Here is a 6,475-nt window from a genome sequence, read left to right on the forward strand (position 1 = left end):
TAGATATGTATGATATTGGGGGGAAATGGGGCGGCGGATTGGGGGAGGGGGGTTGTCACTTCGAGGGGTAAAATGTATAACTATTGCACTGTGTTGTACAGCTGAAACTAATTCTAAAAAATGTGTATTTCATAATAAAAAATAATTTAATAAAAATTTTTTAAAAAGTGAAAAAAAACTGGGGCTGGCTGAGTGGCTCATTTGGTTAAGAGTGCGAGCTCTGAGCAACAGGGTCGCCGGTTTGATTCCCACATGGACCAGTGAGCTGTGCCCGAGCTGATCTGCCGCTGAGCTGCCAACAGGCAGCAGGATGGCTCAGCTGGTGAGACCATATGCTCCTAACAAGGTTGCCAGTTCAACTCCCGCTTGGGTTGGTGGGCTGCACCCCTTGCAACTAAGATTGACATGACACCTTGACTGAGCTGCCGATGGGCGGCCGGATAGCGACTAGACTTGGAGATGGGCCAGCTGTGCCCTCCACAACTAAGACTGAAAGACAACAACTTGGCTGTTCCCCTTCCCCCAATTCCCCAGCGCTGTTCCTGTCCCCCAATTCCCCAATAAAAATCTTTAAAAAAAAGAAAAAATTCATACTCTGTTGATGAGTGTCTTTTAAAAAAATGAGTAAGGATGAGTCTATCGTGTGGGATTAAATGGGATAAGGTATAAGAGATGACTGACATGGTAGGAATGCAATAAATGTTCAGCCTGGGATGCTATGACTTTAAGTTAATGATTCTAAACAAACACCTCATTTCAATGCAGGAGCAACTCTTTAAATAATAACTTCCCTTATGTAATCTCTTGCAAAGTGAGGGCTCCTAATTTCCAGCCTGACAAATCCAGATTTTATATACGAGAAAGCCTTGACAACTCAGTTATGGAGATTTAATTTTCTTGTTAACTCAAGATTAATTTGGCTAAAAGCTTCTTTTGGTTTCAACCCTTGGCATTGAGAATCATGCTAAATTGTCTGAATCCATTCTCTTGCTTTAAGTTCATTCTACTGAATAAACCAGGCTTGCTTTTTTAATAGTAGAGGATCTTAGAACACTTTAGGGCTTTGTAGGTCCAAAGTTAGTGCCAAGTGATCTTCCCACAGCAAAGCTTCCACAATCCAGCACTGCATTATAAATCAGGACACCACTGTAGCCAAGAAAAGTGACTCAATGTAAACCACACTCACAAAAGACTGATGCAATTATTTGCATAGCATTTATTAATTTATGATCGGGATAGTGTTCTGAGACCATAAAATATCAATGTTCCCCCATCCAGAAAAGTCTCTCCCCAGTGCTCATTCATCAGCCAGTAGTTTGGCAGGCATGGAATCAGTCTTGAGGACTACTTTACTGGGTGGTGTGGTCTGATGAGGCACTGCCATGGTGACCCAACTTATTGTACCAAATATAGCACCTGTCAACCTCTGCATTTTTTAGCTTCTCTTTTCTAGGGTCTTAATTGACCATGCTTTTCTGATTCCCATCATCTACATTTGGTCCACACTATAACTGGTCTAATTGATGAGATGTCACTTAATCCATTATAATCACAACAGTCTTGCTTTCTTGAAGTTTCACTGATTTACCACAATGGAAATATGGGTGTGATCCCAAACTCTTTAGGTATCCATTTATGTCTTACCCTCACTAGTAACTAATCTCACCCTTCCTATATGGGTTATATTGGTTAACCCACAGAAACAGCCAGATTTCCTGGATGGTCAAGTTCTCTGGCACCCTTCATAAATACTATCAAGTATGACCAAGAGGGGTACTCCCTTGGAGCATGAATTTATGACAGTGGCAGAAAAAAAGGTGTAAAGTTGGGAAGGAATCAATATGACATAAAAAAAATACTTAAGGAACAGATTCCTCCCATGGGTTTGTCACATTTCATTTTCTTTGAAAACTCAAGGTAATGTTTTTATTAATCAAGGCTTTCCACTATGAGTTTTAAAGATACTTCTTCTATAAAGAACAAACTCTGACAGAATTCTACTTTGTTTCTGTATTTCAACTTCTTTACCTTTGCCTCTGGTTTTAGTGATTACATTTAAACCCTCTGCTCTTATTTTCTGCCTGTGTTTACTTCCGTCACAGTTTCTCCTCAGTTTCTGTTTGTTATTTTTCCCTTTTACACCTTGATTTTTAATGACTCTGTGATGGGGACCTCTCACAATCCCTCTCTCTCATTTTCCCCCCCATATTTATTATTATTTTTCTCTCTCCTCTGCATTACCTTCTTTTTCTTGTACCATCCTTTGGATGTTTATTTAATCATTCTGCAACCTCCCCCCGCCCTGGGATTCTTCACAGTCCCTTTGTCTATTCTTCTCTCTCAATGTACATCCCTGGTTCTGACTTTTCCTCATTTTCCTACCAGTCTCTGCCTATCAGTTCCTGTCAGTCTCTGTTTTTATGTTTTGCGCTTTAGCTGCTTGTTCTTTGTGTTTTTGCCTGTCTCCAACTCCACGTATTTCCTGCTTTCTTTTTCTGTCAATAAATCTTTCCATTGACTGCCTCCTCCACCTTCTGCTCTTCCGTTTATCAGCTCCCCTGATGAATCCTCTCCTCTCCCAGCCCCCATCTCTTTCCACCTCACTTTCCTCTTGCTCTGCTAATCTCTCAGTCTGCCACTTATTACCTCCATCTCTCTTGAGTCTGGTTGTTCTTCCTTGTCACTCACTCTCACTAAATCACTGTCTAGACTATCTGTGCCTTCCACCCTTGGGGTCCCTTTCTGACAGCTTTTATTTCTTTTTTTTCTTGTCCTCTTTATGACCATTTTACCAATACCATGATTTTTGTTTCTCTCAGCTTCTATAACCATCTTTCTCGATATTTCTGCCAAGGAGTCTTTGTCTTACATTCCACCTCTCTTTGCCTCTGTCTCTTCTATGCAACTAATCCTTCTCTTTCTTTTTTTTCTTTTAAGATTTTTATTGGGGAATTGGGGGAAGGGGAACAGACAAGTTGATGTCGTTTTGTTCTTCAGTCTAGTTGTGGAGGACGTTGCTTCACTGGCCCAAGTTGGCACCATCATTGTGCTCTTCCCTANCGTCACTGGCCCTCATATGTGGGATCCGAACTGGGGCCTGCTGCTCAGAGCTGGCATCCCAAGCCAGCTCTTAACCAACGCGCCACTCGGCTGGCCCAGTTGACTCTTTTTAGGGAGGGCATAGCTCACAGTGGCCCATGTGGAGATCGAACCGGCAACCTTGGTGTTATCAGCACCACGCTCTAACCAACTGAGCTAACTGGTCACCCCCCACCCCTGCCATATACTTTAAATCATCTCTAGATTACCTATAATGCTTAATACAATGTAAATGTTATGTAAATAGTTGTTACACTGTATTGTTCAGGGAATGACAAGAAAAAAAGTCTGTACATGTTCAGTACAGAGGCAACTATCATAGGCCTAACTACATAGTACATGTCAGCAACAATGTAACATTTTTTTCTCTAATATTTTTTATCTGAGGTTGGTTGAATCTGCTGATGGGAAACCCAGGGATATGGAGGGGGCCAGCCAATGAGGGCCAACTATAATGTTTCTAGTTTTAGTTTTTACAAAGTTATACAGTCTTGCAGAATTTGATACAAAAATTTGTTACAAAGAACAGCTCCCTCTGCTCCCTATGACCATTTCTCTCTCCCCTCAAAAAAACCACTTTCACCAATTTTAGCTGATTACTTTGGCATTTATTGCAATATTTCCAAGTAATAAGCTTGCATTGCTATTTCTTGACTTTTTACTTCTAGGCATTATCTACTCACTTCTCACTATAGAGAATGGAGACCCAACTCTTCCCCTAGCCTCTCATATACATATATGAATACAAATTTTTAAAATGAAATATATGTCGGGTTCGGATCCCACATGAGGGCCAGTGACACTGCCCTCTACAGCTAAGATGGTGAATAAGAGCTCGACCTGGAGCTGGGCTGCCGAGAGTCGCTGGCGACAGCGTAGGCTGCAGCCCCTGCTGCAGTGGGTTGCCATGGGCTACCATGTGTGGCCGGCAGCCAGCGTGAGCGGCCGACAGCCGGTGTGAGCTGCCAAGAGCCGCCGTGAGCAGCCCTCCGAGGCCGGCGACAGATCTGCCTCACATGGGAAGAGCACAATGATAATACCAACATGGGCCAGTGAAGCAACATCCTCCACAACTAGACTGAAGAACAAAAGGACAGCAGCTTGTCTGTTCCCTTCCCCTCCGATTCCTCAATAAAATCTTAAAAAAAAAAAATTAAATATATGTCAAGGAAATGCTGCTGCAGCTACCCTAGGCTGTGCCCCCTATTTCCCTCCCCCCATCTCCTCTGTCTCCCCAGCCTTTCGCCCTTGCTTGCTGGGTGAAAACATTTGGATTCTATGAAGAGTTGGGGTTAGGGGAAGGAAGAGCAGGAACCTGAAAACCATGGGTGGATGAGCTGCAAAGGGGAGCGAGTGAATAACTGAGTAGCAGTGTTGCTCTAGGCCAGAGCAGCAGCAAGAATTTGTGGCACTCCGGTTCTTCAGGCTTCTCTGTCCTCCTCTAATGGTGCCCTGACCTGGGATCTGGGGCAGAGAGAGCCACTGTGCCAGTCTCAGACACTGGGATTAGCAATGCCAACCAGAGAATTTCAAGGAAGTAAAGGAGTCGTTTCAAGGGCACAGGCAGGGAAGCCAGAGTTAGGGGACAAAGCTTAACCCAAGTAAATAATTTACTATCCCTGGAATGTCAGCTACTACCCCAGAGTCTGTTTTGCAGGGTTGGGTGGTGGTAGGCAGAGGGCCTTTTGCAGGGACCCTCATACCTCACTATGGGATCAAACTCCCCTTCTTCTATCCTAAAGCCCACATGGCTTGCATCCTTATCTCAGTTTAAAGAGCTCACTCAGTTTGAGAATCACTTGTGTCCAGTTCCTGCAGAAGATATGGCAAGTGAGAGTTTGTCTCCCATTAGGTTAAAGGCAGGGGAATAATGTGCTCACAACACTGAGTTAAGTGGTGCACATGACTGCAGAGGAAAGGGAAATGGACCTCTGCCCTGCACAGTTCCTGCATTCCTGAAAAGTGCAGAAATCAATACTTGGTGAATAGAAGCCTGGCTTTCAAACTGAAGCATCCTGACTTATAAACATCACTTCAGAGGCAATATATCTGACTTGATTGATCTTCAGTTGTCAGCTGGCTCCTATCTTTCTACCTTAAAGTTTCTCCACTCCTCAGCCTTTCTATAAAGGAGGAGAAAAATAATGTATAAGAAGGAGCCCTGAACCAAATCAAAGACCTGGATTCCAATTCTGGCCATACCACAAACTTGCTGGGTGTGCCTAGATAAATCACTTAACTTTTCTAGGCTTAAATTTTCTGCCAAATGAAATGATAAGACTAGATAATCTTAAAGGTGATGTATTAATAAAGACTCATTCTTCTTTTTTTTCTATTAAAGAAATTTTATTGGGGAACAGTGTGTTTTTCAAGGACCCATCAGCTCCAAGTCAGGTTGTTATCTTCAATGTAGTTGTGGAGGATGCAGCTCACTGGCCCATGTGGGAATGGAACTGACAACCTTGATGTTATGAGCCTGCACTCTCACCACCTGAGCTAACCAGACGTCCCTAAAGACTCATTTTTTTCTTTCTTTTTTCTTTTTTTTTTTTTTTTAAAGATTTTATTTGGGAATTGGGGGAGCAGAACAGTGTTGGGGAATCGGCTAAGGGGAACAGACAAGTTGCTGTCCTTTTGTTCTTCAGTCTAGTTGTGGAGGACTTCGCTTCACTGGCCCATATTGGTATTATCATTGCGCTCTTCCCGGGTGAGGCAGTCATTTGCCAGCCATTGGACAACCACTCATGGTGGCTCACAGCAGCTCAAGAAAGCTCACGCCCACTGCTGGTCAGCCCCACTGCAGCCTATGCCATCGCCGTCGACTCACAGCAGCCTAGCTCCAGGTTGAGCTGTTGTTCACCAACTTAGCTGTAGAGGGCACAGCATCACTGGCCCTCATGTGAGATCTGAACCAGGGCCCTGCTGCTCAGAGCTGGCATCCCAAGCCAACTCCTAACCAACACACCACTCGGCTGGCCCAAGACTCATTCTTAAAAGTGAAAAATATGTCAACTATGGGCTGGCCGAGTGGCACCATGGTTAAGAGCTGGCTTGGGACGCCAGAGGGCCCCGGTTCGGATCCCATATGTGAGGGCCAGTGATGCTGCCCTCCGCAACTGAGATGCTGAACAGCAGCTCGACCTGGAGCTGGGCTGCCGTGGGTCGCCGGTGACGGCATAGGCTGCAGCCCCTGTGGCAGTGGGTTGCCATGGGCTACTGTATGTGGCCGGCAGCCAGCGTAAGCGGCCAGCAGCCGCAGTGAGCAGCCGTCCAGAAGCCGGCGACTGATGTGCCTCGCCCGGGAAGAGCGCAATGATGGTGCCAACTTGGGCCAGTGAAGCGACGTCCTCCACAACTAGACTGAAGAATAAAACGA

This window comes from Hipposideros armiger, unplaced genomic scaffold, assembly GCF_001890085.2.
Source record: "Hipposideros armiger isolate ML-2016 unplaced genomic scaffold, ASM189008v1 scaffold_141, whole genome shotgun sequence".
In the NCBI taxonomy this organism is placed as follows: Eukaryota; Metazoa; Chordata; class Mammalia; order Chiroptera; family Hipposideridae; genus Hipposideros; species Hipposideros armiger.